This window comes from Panthera uncia (assembly GCF_023721935.1).
Source record: "Panthera uncia isolate 11264 chromosome B3 unlocalized genomic scaffold, Puncia_PCG_1.0 HiC_scaffold_1, whole genome shotgun sequence".
NCBI lineage: Eukaryota > Metazoa > Chordata > Mammalia > Carnivora > Felidae > Panthera > Panthera uncia.
In genome coordinates this window covers 108,818,304-108,834,536 of record NW_026057582.1, presented here as the reverse complement: position 1 = coordinate 108,834,536, position 16,233 = coordinate 108,818,304, and positions in this window count along the sequence as shown.

Sequence of the window (16,233 nt, the reverse complement as noted above, 5' to 3'; positions counted from 1 at the left end):
ACACTGGACCCCCGGAAGCAAAGGGGGTGTGGCCTCAGGTAAGCAGTCACAGACACCGTGTCTGGTCGGATCCCAGGAGACCGTGGCCTGATCCTTTCTGCCCTGCCACTGGGGTTTGGGAGAGAAGAGGTCCCGGCGAGACAGGCTTCAGAATGCTGTGCCCCAGGCCTCCTCCGAGGGGACAGCTACCTGGAGCGGGCCCCGGGCTCCAGACGGCAGAGCAGAGGAGGCCCAAGAGGGCCGCTGGATGTGCAAAGCAGGCTCCATGGAGGCTGCGCGACGGCTCCCGGGCCCCTCCCTTCTCTCCCTGCATCAGGCCTCCTGCCAGCTGCCCAACAGAGGTCCCTGCACATCGGCCTTGGCCTGGGAGACAGAATGGGATTCACCTGCTCTAAAAAGCGACGGTCTCGACTTGCCCAAGGTTACACCCGCACTTAGGGTCACAGCCGTGATTTGGGGTGTTCCCGGAGGGACAACATTCTCGTCCTGCCCGCTCATTCCCAAACGGCCTCCAGTTCCACTTCCAGCTCCGTGCCCACGCGAGGTTGTGCTCAGAGGTTCGGATGGCACAGGAGCAAGACATCTGTCCCCGCGCTCTCAGGAAATGGCTATTTCCCATCACCGTATCGTCATCTAAAAAATGCAGAACCCCACGGATGAATCTGGCCTCTGCTGCTTGGGAGGCACAAGACTCAGGATGAAGCCAGGAAGCCCAGACCGCACAACGATGGCGACGACGCTCATTATCCTACCTGCCCCCCTTCTCGCGGCCCCCAAGGTGTGGGGACACACACTGACTGAAGTCACAGCAAACGGGGCTGGCGCTGCCCTGGCCGCTGAGAAACACACCCACTGCTTTCAGAGCGCCTCTCCTTTCTAATGAAAGGCCTCCCGTAATCTCTGTTAGTGCCGCCTCTGCTGGAGCATGAATTATTCAGAGAAGTCTCTGTTCCGTTATCTCCCCTCCCCGGGGACGCCCCTACCATTGTCCGCCCTGATGGGTCATTATGCACTCTGTGAATTTAATCTTTCAGGCTATCCGGCCCCTCGCAGAAAAAATGTATGAATAACAATTTTCCTGTAATAACCTTCAACTAACCTTTCAACCAGAGTGAGTCATTCCAATCCCATTTTCACATCAAGAGGAGTCAAAGGCAGGCAATTACCTCTTATCTGTTTCAGGAGCTGCCCCCACCTCTGCCGCACCCTTAATTTTTAAAGGGGTGTTGAAGAATGTTGTGGGGGCTCCAGGGGGAGGTGGGAAGGAATGGGCGATAAGGGGCGGCCTCTGGAGTCCCAGCACCAAGTCCGGGCAAGGAGTTCTGAGCCTCAGTCTTCCCCTGTGGATGGGGGCCCAGACCACCCCACCTATTTCCTGGGGCCCCTGCCTCTGGCTGTCATCAACCAGCAATCTGGTTTTTTGCCCCACAGAAGGCAGCCCTTAAGTCCTGCCCTTGCCCCTGCATAAGGGAAAATGTCTCTGCCCGGAGCTTTCCTCAAAGGCTTTCCACGGATGGCAATTTCAGATCAACATTAGCTCCTGGCGGGGACTTTTGCGGTCACCATGCTGCTGACATAAGAGGGGGCAGGAGAGCGTGGGAGCTGTGCACAAACCCAGGAGCCCTAACCTCTGCGCAGGGCTTCCAGAGGGCTTCCGTAGTCCTTCTAGAAGGACCTGGAATTTGGAGTCAGGTAAAACCGACTGGAAGACTTGGCTCCTCCCGCTGTGTGGCCTTGGGTAAGTCCCTTCCCATCTCTCAGCCTTGAAAGGGCTTCACATGGTGATAACAATACTTTGCAGGGTCGCTTTGAGGCTCAAATAGGACATTGAAGCAGTCTGTCCCACCCAAAGCCCTGGGCCTGGGTCAGTTCCTTCCCTGGGGCTGAGGCATCCCCACCCCCACTTTCCCCAACTCCTTTTTCCATTCCTGAGTTCAGGAGCACCCTTCTTCCTTCCTCCAGCCTCCTGGGTTCCTCAGTGGCTCAACAAATCCAGAGAGGAAGTGTGGGGGTGGGAGAGGGGAGAAACACTGGTTTTCCCAAAGGGGCCTTGGCCCCTTGGTATCTTACAGAATCATCTTGCCTTTGACCGGACCACATCTTGGATTTTGCTTTTCTGACAACCGTCTTCTTTTTTCGCCCAATGAAAAATACTCAAGAGTATGAAATGACTTTTCCAAGTCGTAACCCAGAGGGTCCGAAACAGGTCCTGGACCAGGACCCAGGTGTCCTCGCTCCTCTCTCAGCGCTCAGACCAGGACACGTTCTCTTTTTTATTTCTTTCTAATTTTTTTGTAATGTTTATTTATTTTTGAGACAGAGACAGAGCATGAGCAGAGGAGGGGTAGAGAGAGAGAGAGGGAAACAGAATCCGAAGCAGGCTCCAGGCTCCGAGCTGTCAGCACAGAGCCCAAAGTGGGGCTTGAACTCACGAGCTGTGAGATCATGACCTGAGCTGAAGTCGGACGCCCAACCGACTGAGCTCCCCAGGCGCCCCCCCCAGGACACTGTCTTTTAAAGAGCTGGAAGGGTAGCACCCCAAAACGTGATGGCCTCAGGCAGGGGTGGGGATCCTTGAGATTCCTCAGACCAAACCACACTGGCTTAGCTTCGATGAGTTTCTTCTTTGGGATCACAAAACGGTCAGGGACCTGGCCTGACAATTCCCCATGGGATAATGCCACTCCGGGCCATCACAGAGGTAGCGTGGAATACCTCAGGACGCCTGTCTGAACGACTGGGTCTGCTCAGAGAGAGGGAGCTGGAGACCGAGGACGGTGTCGTGTGAGTGGGAATGAGAAGGGAAAGGGGTGAGCAAATACTTAGCAAGGGCTCACCTGCCATCGGGTTTCAGACTGTCGATTAGCAGCTTCCCATGCTCCCGGCCAGCTGTCCAAGCTCATACGGGGCAGGGATGTGAAGGTCCTGTCTGACATCTGGCCCCCCACCCTTTCCCCGATTCCCCCCTCCCCGGGACCCCACCCACCCCTGCACTTGCATAACCTGAATCCGTCTCTTGGTCTGACACTGCATAGCATCCTGTCTCCCACTCTGGACCTCTCTTCTTCCAGAAGCCTCCCCTGCCGCCCTCAATTTAGTCTTTGAGGACCGGAGTGGGCGGGGCAGGACTCAGCCCTTTCTTTCTGCCCATCCCAAAGCCTGTTGGATTCTTGTTGAGACTTTTCCTTCTCATCTCCCTCTTGGGCATCTGCGTGGCTCAGACTATAACTCCTGCTGCCCCTGCAGAAGGCCCTTCCAGAAAAGCCCGTTAGGGGAAATACAGAAAAACACTTAACAGTAGGGGACTGGGCAACTGGATTGTAAGTGTGGGTTTTACATTTTACATTTCTCCCCCCACCTTTTTGGCTAGTTTCTCAACTTTAAGAAATGTGTGTTGGAAAAGTTGACAAGACTCTAAGAAAGTCACTATTCTCAACATGTTTAGCCCCCCTCTTGAGATCTGACAGTGATGCTCTGATGCCCACTTAAGACGCAGTTCTTGAGAACCGTGTGACCACTGGGCACCCACTAAGGCCACACAGCAGGTCCTCCTGATGCTTGGTGGGGGCGACGCTGTCGGGGTGTGAGTTGGGGGGGGGGCTGGTGGAGGACTCCCCAGTCGGAAGAAAAGCTCTCCACCTGCTAGCTGCGGTGATGCCGGGACCTGTCACCGGGCCCAGCCAGGCTGGGCCGTAGCTGCCTGTGAAAACAGCTGTGGAACTATTGGAAATACTCGGCAGGGCTGACGTCCCCCAAGGGACGATGCTGCTTCGCGGAGGGGGCACGAGAGCCGGCAACCTCCGTCATTACGGACGCAAGCCCGTGTTAACTCTCAGACACAGGGCACACAGGCCACTGGGCTGCGTCTTAGTGGGCGGTCTGCACACCTGCCTTCCCCGGAGTACCTCTTTGGGGTTGGGGACGTGGCAGATCCTGCCCTGTCTCCCCACTGCGCCTTTTTCCTGGCCCGGCCCTCGCAGGGTTCATTACAGCTGTGCAGTCAGGAAGGTAGGGAAGAAGACAGCCTTTCCAAAGGTCAAGTGCCAATGGAGGGACTGGGGGCGAGGAGCGCCAGGGCCTTTGAGCCATTAGCAAGGGAGGGTAGAATCCAAAATGGCAGCCGAGGGCACCAAGGACGAGCCATGGGGCCACCATTAGTGATCATGTGGACTCGGGGCTGGGAAGCTGCTTTCTGGGCAAAAGGAGAAAGCCTGTGCTTCCCAGGAGGAGGCAGCCCCCCATCTAGGAAGACCTTGCCTAGGTCAGGATTCAAACTCAGGTCCCTCTGTGTGCAAAGCCTGCAGGTCTCATCCTTCCTATGTCCGTTTCCAGCTCGCACAAGTTAGCTCCCGATCCCCATCCGCTTTGCCTCGGCCTTGGGGATTTCTCCAGTGGCCGCCCCCTGTCACCTCCCCTTTCCCTGCCTGGTCCATATCTTCATTGCCTCCTAGTATTCCCAGTTGCCCACTCTTCGACCCTGCAGGGGACGTGAGACCCTTCTCCTCCTGTGCCCATCAATAAAACCCCACTGTGCAGCCTCAACTCCGGGACAGTTTGCCCTGGAGTCTGGAGCAGATTTTCCTGCAAGGAAATCTCACAGCCAGGGGGCGGCCAGGGGGGAAGTGCTCTGAACTTTTGGTGTGTGTTCTCTCAAATGTTTCCCATTTTGAGAGTATATAAAAGAGCAAAATAGGTTGAGAAGCCAACATTTGTGCTACCAAAACCTGTCATATCAACAACGGCAACCTTTTCCCCAGAGAAAATTGGGCTGTATGGCATGTGCATGTGGCTTTTTTTTTCTTTTCTTTTTCTTTCTTTTTTTTTTTTCTTTTTTCTGGGGGTGGAGGTGTTGCATTTTAATGCCTGATTTTGGCACTTGGTGCAGAAAAATAATTGAGATGCCAATGGCCAAATTTTCCTCCATCCAATCTCAGGGAGAAAAGAAAAAAAAAAAAAAAAACCTCTCGTTTATGTTTAAATTTCTTGCAGCTGAGTTATATACACAGTACATGAGGGCAACTGTTCAAAATGTACACATTTATAGCTCCGCTGTATTTTTTTTTTTTTTTACCCTTTGCAACAGAGAGCTGAGACATAAATACCACCCCCGTCCGACTGCACGCAAGGTATGCATGTATGTGACGAAAATAAATCCTCCGGGATTTCTAACTGCCAGGCTTTTGTGCTCGACACATGTCAGTGCAGATTGCCAACAGGTGCGGCTCGGGGTGGGGTGGGGGGGGAGGACAGGGCAAAAGACAGGCAGGATGACTGGGAGGAAGCCGGTGGTCAGCCACACGGCGGAGGGGGCGGGGCACGCCGCCTCCCTCTCCCACAACCTGGCTGGCCCCCCTCCTAGACCAAGTAGGAGGCATGATCACTGGTGCCGTGGCCGAAATGTAAGATTCCGGGCAATGCTACAGCTCCAACACTGGCCTGTGTGGGAGAGGAGAGACGACATAAATATCAGCCCGATTTGGGGAGCTGGAGTCGCCGCTCCAGGGAAAAGCCGTTTCTACCCTCCACTGTCCAGTGGGTAAGAAGCCAGCTGCTCTGGCGTCGCCGTGGAATCCAGGGCAACCCGTGTTGGGGTGCCCTAGAAGTGCAGCTTGTGGCTGGGCCTCCCCCCCCCCCCCCCCGCCATGAGACACAGCGAGCAGGGACTGTCCTGCCATTTCACAGGTGAGTGTCGGAGAGGCTGAGGGACTGGACCACAGTCACACAGCCAGTCAAAGACAGGCATGAGCTTGGGAGCTTTCCTGCTGCTTTTGCCACAGACCCAGAGGAGAGGCCAAGGGGAATGCCATGGGTGCAGGGCGACTTGAGGGACAGAGGAAGTCCTGCTTGGCTCACTTGCAGAACCTAAAATCCCCATGGGGGGAGTCAACCACTGGGTTTTGACAGAATTTCCCAAGAGCATTGACAGGAGCACTAGATTACTGGGACCGGGTGTGGAAGGGCTCTGCGCGGGGAACAAGTTTGAGCAGTGCTGAATTCAGTGTGGGGTTTTCCACCCTGCAGGACTTCTCAGAGTCTTTACCATGTTAATGACCAAAAGCGGGGTTGTAGCATCCAAGATTTCCCAACCCCATTGACCAGGGAAGTATTTTCACCAAGCCCTCACTAGGGCTCTGCGGACACACATTTTCTGAAATGCTGGATTAGGGCAGTGATGAGTTTAGAAAAGCATATTTGGGGGGAGGGGGGGAGGGGAGGCGGGTTAAAATATTATACTAATATTGGTTAAATCCTCCTAAATGCAAAGTGGCTTAACAGATTAGCTTTAAATTACCTGAGAGCCTCTGAGGAAATGGGACACAGAAAAGGTAGGTTTTGATAGAAGAGCAGAGGGAAGTGAAACCACCTTAAATCCAATTTGAGAAGAGCTTCTTTAAACGTGTTGCTGAAAAAAAAACCAAAACAACAAAAGAGGTTTTGCGTTTTGTAGTGTTTTGTAGACGTTTGATTTTGCCCCAGGAGCTCTGAAAGGTGCTAACCCATCCCTCCCGGCCCCCCACTTCCGGTTGGAACCAGAGGCATTATGGGAAACACCTGTTGGCTGGGGCGTGGGGGAGGGGTTCGGCAGCAGAGATTTTTGTGTGTGTGTGTGTGTGTGTGTGTATGTGTGTGTGTTACCTTGTTTTGAAGATAAAAGAAATTTCTGCTTTCTTACAGGAAAAACAAATCCATGTATTTTTTTGGTGATGCTGGGATGTGAGAACGCATTTCTGCTCCAGCAAAGGGTTTTTACAAAATGAAGCCGTAACGTGCCAGCTCCCAAAAGTAAGGGCTGGATGTCATTTATCCTGTCTCCCCACCCCCACCCACCCCATGCTCCCCGCACCACCCCCCCCTTCTGGTTTAGAGCTGGGAGCCTAAGGGATATATTTGTTGTGCTGACCGGACATTTGACTCCTGTGTAAGATGGGCTACTATTGAATAAATAAATCAATAAGCAAAGCTCAGCATGCACACAGTTCTTTCTGGAAGGACAGGTTGTGACCGTGTCCAGATGGAGCCCGGGGTTGTGAGTGGGGAAGGTGACCTGGGGGTCCGTGCCGGCCTCTGCTCCACGGCATCTGGGTGACCACCGATAAGTCTCTTAACCACTCTGAGCTCCAGTTTCCTCATCGTATAATAGGGACCCCGAAAGCTGTCTTGTGTATCTCACAGGTGACAGGAGCGTTGGAGGAGAGAAGGAATAAACACATGCTGTAAAATTAAGAGGCTATACAAGTACCAGTTATTATTCCATAACCAAATTTAAGCAATATTAGGAGGGCCTCTTTCCCTATCTAGAAAAATATATATATACATATATATATACATATATATATATATGTATATATATATGTATACATATATATATATATATATATATATTTTTGTCAAGGCTTGTCAAGGGCCTGAAATCGTATTATTAGAAGCGCATTCCCTGGGATGTTAAAGGCTTTTAGATCTTTAAGACATTTTCACTAAAATGCATTTGGGAGACATCAATATGATGCCATTATCTCCGGGCCCCGAGAGGCCGGCCAGAGAGCTGGACCACTGGCAACAAGCCAGGACACCGACTGGGCACGGGGTCTGGGGGGCAGGGGAGCCGGCAGGGACGTGGTAGAAAAGCTGATGTTCTAGGAAGGGGTCCCCAGGTGTGTGATAGACCAGAGCCTCTCACCCTTGAACGTGCCCATGAATGACCTTGAGGGGGAGTTAAAATGTGGATTCCCCTTCAGGGGCCTGGGAGGGGCCTGAGAACCTGTGTTTCTCACGAGCTCCCAGGGGAGGCGCAGGCTGCTGGTCTGGGGTCCACATCTGGGGAGCACAGTGATAAAAACCCGCAAGCCGGACTATCCCAGGGAGACCTGGTCAAAGGCCTAAGCACGGCAGAATTTGATGGTTTGGGAGGAATCGTGGCCAACAAGCGGTTCTCCCTGGCGCGAGCGCAGGGACTAATCCACAGGAGGTTGGTCTGCTGATCTGGATGGTGGTTTCCTGGAAGCTTGGTTAGTGAGCTGTGCCCTTAGCAACCGGAAGGCAGGCGTGCGTGATGGGGCCTTGAGAGCTTGCCGGGCCCCCTGGACAGAGCCCAGTGCGGCTTCTATCTGCCTCATTTTCCCCTTCCCTTGCTTCGCCATCTACCGCCAGTTCAGGTTTTCGCAGAGCCCCTCTGTGTGTGTGTGTGTGTGTGTGTGTGTGTGTGTATGTGTGTGTGTGTGTTGTTTCTCTGTCTATTTCTGTCTATCCACCTACCTCCGCCCCCTCCCCCCTCCGTCTATCATCACCATCCTCCCTGCTGGCTTCGTCTCCAGGTTCCCTCTCTAGCAGCTGGTTCACAGAGGCGTGGGTGGTTTACCAGCTCTCTCACCAGGTGACCAGTGTTTACTGTCCCGCAAGCCCGGGCACTTGACCGTGGGCCGATGAGCCCCCTGAGGGAGACACAGGTGCTCTTCTCTTTGGAACCCCACTGCCCAGCACTGGGCCTGGCACCGGGCTCAGGTGCAGAGCTTTGCCAGTTTTCCCACTGCTGGTATTCCTGCGTGTGGACGTGCCGGTCTCATGGCAGGAGCCCCCCTAAGCCCCAGGTAAAGTGCACAGCACCCCTCCAAGCTCTCGCTTCCTTGTTTCCCTGGGTCCTGGAAGATTACGACGTGAGAAGGAATGAGAAAGACTCAAAATATGAAGAATGAGACCGATCACCTATTGCACGGAACGCAGCTGAGTATCTGAACGTGTAATCTAAGGACCTATCCCGCCTGGGGTGGGGGGGGGGGCGTCCCCCAGGGAAGACTGGGGAGGGTCTCATGCCAGAGAGTAGCCCTGGCCACTGGAGGGGAGTTGGGCTGCACAACACCTCTGAAGAGGAAGGCTGGGTGAGCACATTGGTCCCCCAGCGTCCTGGGCCCGTGGCATGCGGTAGCCGAGAACCCTGTCCTTGCAGGGAAGGTGAGGTGATAAATATTCAGCTTAATAACCAAAGCTCAGTGATGTGCATGAGAGCTTATGATACTATTCTGTTTATTTCTGTGTAGATATGACATCTGCCAAAATAAAAAGTGAAAGGAAGGAAGGGGGGGGGAAGGGAGGGAGAGAGGGAGGGAGGGAGGGAGAGCGAGAGTGAGCTACACATGTCTTACTTCTAATAGAACTTTCCGATTAGAACCTGTCCTGCCCTGCTGTCCTGCTGCTCTGATCCCGGCCACATCGTCCTGGTTTACTGGGTGGTTACATTTCCCTCTGCAAATAAAGAATGTCAGGAGCACCCCGGGTGGCTCAGTCAGTTAAGCGTCCGACTTCGGCTCAGGTCATGATCTCAACGGTTCGTGAGTTCGAGCCCCGCGTCGGGCTCTGTGCTGACAGCTCGGAGCCTGGAGCCTGCTTCGGATTCTGTGTCTCCCCCTCTCTCCGCCCCTCCCCTGCTCATGCTCTGTCTCCCCCTATCTCTCAAAAATAAATTAACATTAAGAAAAGAAAAAATGAAAACAACAAAGAATGTGGCACTCAGGCCTGGGTCAGCACCGTTCAAAGTATCATGTGAGGGTAGGGGCCCATCTGTGAGTTTGTTACCAGAACGCAGGGTAACCGACGATAAATGTTTAGAAACTTTTGTGGCCATTTGTCACTGCCCTAATATCCAAACACATGGTGGGCGGATGGGTCTTCTCAAATGGCATTTGGGATGGTAGTCATGCTCCAGGAGCAAATGTCATATGGTGTGAACTGGGGTTGGTCAGCCACAGTAGGACCACGTGTCAGACCACGACGGACGGACTGGATATCTTATCCAGAAAGTGGTGTTTCACAACATCGGCTTTCACAATTTCCCCTGGCCAACCCAGAGCCCCTCCGTCTCTCTTTCTTGCAATGAAAGCAGAGATGTCTGGAGGCCGCCTCTCCCACATCCCTGCTCCTGGGAGGACCCGGCAGGGACAGAGGGGCCCTCGGGAGCCCCACACAAGCGGTCAGGGCTGGTCTGTGAGTGGGTAGTCTCAGCGACGATGATTTAGAGCACAGTGCGGCGGGGTTGGAGGCGGAGAGGTAGCTGTTCCCCACGGCGTTCATTAAGCTTCCATAGATGGAGTTTCCTGCCTCCCCCGCTAGCCCTCCAAAGTGCCTGTTATTAATTCATAAAAACACTGTAAGCGTGATTGAGTCCGCTGATTACTGGAGCAGGCAGACACAAGAGACGGTAAAATATTCCTCGTCTCTCTATCAGGCTCTCAGGGGCTCGGGAGGAGGAAAAAATAAAAAAAAAAAATAAAAAGGAGAAAAGCAACAACATGAAGAAAGAAATATGGGGGGGGGCGGGAAACTGTGTTGTGAAATATTAATCAGAGCTGTTTGCCCCTGGGGGCCAAAAATAGGAGGCGGCATAATCAATGTATCAAGAGCTGCCCGGCGACATGTCTTTGAGAAGCTGATTATTGCGGGTAAACACAGCTAAATATGCTGGATCTTTGGACTGCACCGCCGGTGTCGCTGGAGAATCCGATTCCCTTATCATCCTTCTGCAGGTGTGGCCCCGGGAGAGAGTGGGAGGTGCTGGCAGGATGTGGCTGCGTGCGCAGGGAGCCACTTGGGCCCCAGTAGGAGTTGCTTCAGCTCCTCTCCAAACGCTGATTCAGGTGGGGTGGGAGGTGTGTGTGTGTGTGTGTATGTGTGTGTGCGCATGTGGGTTGGGGCTGCCTCCAGAGTTGGCTCTTAACAGCTGACGACCTGATGCTGACCGCGCCAAGGGAGCCCCAGTTCTAGAATAGTTTTCCTGAGAGTCCTCAGCAGGAGCCCAGGTAGCTTTGGTGGGGAATCGGGGGGTGCGGGGCGGGGGTGGGGTGCATTCAGGTGCCTTCTGCAAGACTGGGATCTTTCCAACGAAACTCTGCAGTGGAGAGGCTGTTGTTAGTTGACTGCTATATAAGCTCACGGTGCACACATCGTTGCATTAAGGGGGCACCATGCCTGCCCCATACCCCACGAGCCCAGCACTTGAGACACGAAGCCTGCAAGTAAGACTGGAAGAGAATGGTCACCTGTCATTACGGACTAGAAGGAGCCTGGGGATCATAGAAGCCTGAGCGGGGGGGAGTGATGAAGATGTGGATCTCGCCCGCGCAGAATCTGAGGTTGTCAGAGTGGAGGTGAGTTTGGAGATCAGAGATTCCTACCTCCTCATTGGACGGAGGCCCAGAGAGGGACAGTGACTTGCCCAAGGTCATACGGCAGAGATATGATTCTTGATGCATAGGCGAGCCTCCCGGCGTAGGGACAGGGCATGAAGGAGGAGGAACAGGGGTGAGTGATGGAAATTGGTTTGTACTGAGCTTTTGGGCTTAAGGAAGGCTCCCTGTCAACTATGCAGAACTGGATCAGAAGGGAGGAAGCTCAGGGGAAGAGATGGTCCTCCAGAATTCCTGGTAGGAACCCCAGCTCCACAGCCAAATTTTTGGAGAACCTTGAGCCAAGGTTGATCCTCGAGCCTCTCTGAGCCTCAGTTTCCTCATTTGTAAAGGAGTCTAAGTAGTAATAGCAAAAACCTTATGAAATCCATGAGTGAGATCAGTATTGGGGGTGAGCTGTGGCTAGGGTCTTCTCCATGATGGACAGAAAGAGGATGGGGTTAAGCAAGGCACACTGGACCAATCATTACCTCTCCCCATCCAGGGACCGGGAGAGCAGCTGTGCCGCAAAAAGATTTTGGAGAATTGCCCTCCAGCCCAAAGTGCCCTGAATTACTTCATTCTCCTCTTGGTGCTTCTTATAGAAGCTCAGAACTTCTTATCTGTTCTCCAGCAGTCACATCAGCAGAGGACCCACGGTGAGTGAGGTCCTAGGAAGGCAATGGCTGATTGCTTTGCCGAGGGGCTTACCTTGGGAAAAAAAGTTTCCCTTCTTGTCTCCAAGGGATGGTTGGTCAAGCCACCTGGGAAGATAGTGGTAATTGTAACTACCAATTATTGAGCAAAGACATTATTCCCAATTTTAAACCAATTCTGCCCATTTTACAGAAATGAAAAGCAAGCATTAGCAAGGTTCAACAATTTGCCCCCAGTCATAGAACTGGCTGGTGGCGGAGCTTGGATTTGAACAAGGGTCTGTCTGATTCCTGAGGCCCCACGGCCTTCCCACTGTGCCTTCCAGTGATGTCAGGGGGTGAAGAGGAAATAGATATTTTCTCCTGCTGATTTCTTCTCAGGCCAGGAAAGTGAGCTTCAGGCCAGAGAAGAAAGAATGGTATGGGCTGGAGGCATATCTATAAAGGAGGGAGGAGGTTAGAGAGCTCAGACTACTCTGAACCTAGTCCAGTCTCCTAAGGCCAATGAGCTATATACCTCAGGGTCTTGAGAGCTTCTTGCAAAAAAGACCACCAAACAGCTGGTGGTGATCTCGGGAGGACTGTGGAGATGAGACAAGTCGAGTAGTAATAGAAATATTGTGTTCTCTGGGTACCTGGGTGGCTCAGTCAGTTAAGCGTCCAACTCCTGATTTTGGTCGTGATCTCATGAGTTCTGTGGTTCAAACCCTGCATTGGGCTCTATGCTGAAAGTGTGGAGCCTGTGTGGGATTCTCTCTCTCCCTCTCTCTGCCCCTCCCCCACTCACACTGCCCCTCTCTCTCTCTCTCTGTCTCTCTCAAAATACACAATCTTAAAAAAAGAGAGAAATATTGTGTTCTCATGAGCCTGATATTGATCCAGGGAGGGATTGCAGTACAAGTGATTAAAGCAAGGACGTATCAGCCACTGGGAAATGAGATGGTGACCATCAGGGCTCAAGAAGGCTTTGCAACGATTAGCTGAATCAAAATAAGCCTATGTCAAAACAAGCACTCGTGGACAAGGTTACTGGAAGGGTGATCAGAAAAACACAATAAATGTAATAGACTTAAATTTCTGTAAAGTAATTGGTACAGACTCCCAGTACCTCCTAACGGATGAGATGGAGAAATGCAGGCAGGAATATAGGAAACTGAGTTCAGTGTAACTCAGAGGACTTTGCTTGATGCCTAATGCTTGGCCCTCAGTAGATGCTCAGCAACATTTCCCAAATGGAGCGTCAATGTGGGCAACAGCTGTGGCCATGACTGAAGAGGATCTGCCCCCAGGACTTTGCCCACTATATATATATATATATGACAGATATATATATATATATATATATATATATATATATATATATATGACAGAGAAGCCAAGTTTAATATTATCTTGAGAATAATACCAATTGTGTAGCATAATGTTTATGAAGTTTTCCATGTGCCCTCAAAATAAAATAAAAAATAATCGGGCATACAGAAAAGGTTCTGTAAGGATACATAGAAAACCCAATGCCAGTGGGGAGAGGCAGGAGATGGGCATCCCGGCAAATTCTGCTTTCTCTGCGATGATTGTTTGATAATGAGAATATGACCCTATCTTATATGAGCGAATAGAATGAAAAGAAAGAATGATGAAAAGAGTGGTGAGGCGTACCCAATATTTGGTGCTATTTGAGCATCAGATATGTTGTTGGTTGGGTGACATGGAAGGTCCCATCCAGAGCTGGGCTCTATGTGTCTCATCTTTGCTCCAACTTTTATTTAAGGTGTTCACCTTGGATACACCCTCCCCAACCCTGGCCCCACTTTCTGGAACCTGGTTTTCCCTCTCATGGGAGAGTCTTGAGACTGGACAAATGTAATTGTACATCAGGAGTCACTTGATAAGCTTTTCAAAACCAAGAGGTTTGACAGTCACTCATTCCAACAATGAATGAGGCCCCAGCCTCCACCCCACACTCCTCCATGCAGCAGAACAGAACAGCTAACAGTGAGGGCATACCAAACACTGGGCACTGAGCTCTCCCTTTGCATGCTCGTGACATCACCCAGTTGGCATGTCAGTACCATGGAATGACAAGGACACAGAGGCTTGGGGAGGGTGGGGACCTATCCAACGCCCTGCAGTTAGGAAGGGGCACAGCCACAACCTGGACCATTTCATGTGCATTACGTTGTGGGGGCTCAGAGCAGAGGGCAATGACCTTTCAAGGAGGAAGGACCGGCTCAGGGAGATTCACTAATACATGGCATTCGAATATAGGTGAGAAGGATGAGCACAGTTTGGTATTCCAGGCAGGCCTGGTGGGAGAGGGAAGGGGCCACCGAGGTAAGGCATGGAGATGTGAGATCAGGCACTCAGATGGTACCCAAGTGGCTCAGGATTCTAGCCCAGCAGAGGCAGGGAGGTAACAGCAGTATCCATTTCCTGTTGGTGTTCCGTGAAAGACAGCTGCTTAGGACCCCATCTGCCCATCAGTCAGTATTTCTTACCCCCTACTGCATACCAATCCCTGTGCTAGTCCCTGAAGTTCCCAGAAGTGTGGGGAAGATGTTCCCCTCCTGCGAGAGGCTCTTCTTGGCTGGGAGGAAGACCAGACTATCCTTTCAGGGAATGCCAAACCACGATTCGGAACATCACTCACAACGCAAGACGGCAACCCAGGAGAGGCCGTACTGTTCCAAGTTGCCTGAGAAAGGAGTGGTTCAGGCTTCACATTTTGGTTGAGGGCAGGGAAGGGGAGGGGCTGCAGAACGGGCAGATCCTCAGCTGAGGAGGGGGCTGGCTTGGGAAAGAGGAGGCAGGCGTGACCAACAAGGGATGAGAGCCAGAGTGCAGAGGTCAGAGAGCATTAGATGGCACTGTGCCCGGTCGTGGTGTGCCAGCTCAGGTGTCTGGCCTGTCCTGTGAGCGTGGCCTGGAGGAGTGCTCTGCCAAGTACTTTGATTTTGCAACGCCAAGGCAGTTTGATGCCCTTGAAGCCAGTAACCAGGTAAGTCCCTCAGGCAAATGGCGTTCCGGCAGGGGGCTCCAGGCAGCCCAGCCCCAACACCACTTGCAGCCCCAGCCCAGGCAGCCCCGGAGCCCCAGCTCTGAGGACAGTAGCTGCCCTCTACCTGTGTTGCTGCTGGGACGATTAATGAGCTCGTGTTTATAAAGGACTCTCAGCTCCTCAGAAGAGCTCTGCAGAAGTACAAGTGGGTTATAATTACCACCACTGTAATTAATGAGTCCAAACTTCTTAGAGAATGTAAAGTGTGTAATGAAAGGAGGGGGAAAGAAATGGGGGGGAAAAAACTCCATGTGTATGTGTTTGAACTCGAGATTTTTTTCCTTTGTTGAGTACACGTTGGTAAGGTATCAGATGATATTATATTCTCTCCTTTCAAACCTGAACGGAACCCCAGATGGGATGCCTCAATGCCAAGGGCAGAGTTTCCAAGAATAATGGACCACGCTGCAGTTCTTTGAAAAACGCTGGGCTGGAAATCAATCCTGCCATTCCCAGTAACTGGGAGAGTTGAGCCTTCGTCCATAAGGGGATGATGCTACTCGCCTAACAGATGTGTGTGTGTTTGGAGGGGGGGGGCAGGCATGTCACTGAGCTCCGGAAGGTGAAGCACTGGGCACACAGCTGTTCACTCCCATCCTGTGACATTTTACACCCCAGATCCCAACTGTTTTACTTGGCAAAAGGGGAGATAATGAATGCCTCCTGCTTAGCCTGCATTGAAAAGTAAGAAAACACATGCTGGCATCTTCTACTTTAATAAATATGGTTGTTTAGGGGCGCCTGGGTGGCGCAGTCGGTTAAGCGTCCGACTTCAGCCAGGTCACGATCTCGCGGTCTGTGAGTTCGAGCCCCGCGTCAGGCTCTGGGCTGATGGCTCGGAGCCTGGAGCCTGTTTCCGATTCTGTGTCTCCCTCTCTCTCTGCCCCTCCCCCGTTCATGCTCTGTCTCTCTCTGTCCCAAAAAAAAAATAATAATAAATAAATATGGTTGTTTAATAGTGCTTGGATGGCTCAGTGGGTTCAGCATCCAAATTTTGGGTTTGGTTAAGGTCATGAGCTCACAGTTTCGCGAGTTCGAGCCCTGCATTGGCCTCTGCACTGATAGTGCAGAGCCTGCTTGGGATTCTCTCTCCCTCTTTCTCTGCCCCTCCTGCTCTCTCTCTCTCTCTCTCTCTCTCTCTCACACACACACACACACACACACACACACACACGTGCACATGCGCTCTGTCAAAATAAATAAATAAACTTAAAAAATAAATAAGTGTGGTTATTTATAACAGATCCTTTTTAGCGTTTTTCTTTTGGTGGTAATGGGGTATCCTTTCCTTAAGATAAATTCCTAGGATAGAAGGGAAGAAGCATTCTTATGGCTCCGGGAATGCATAGCTAAGTTTCTCCCCAAAGGA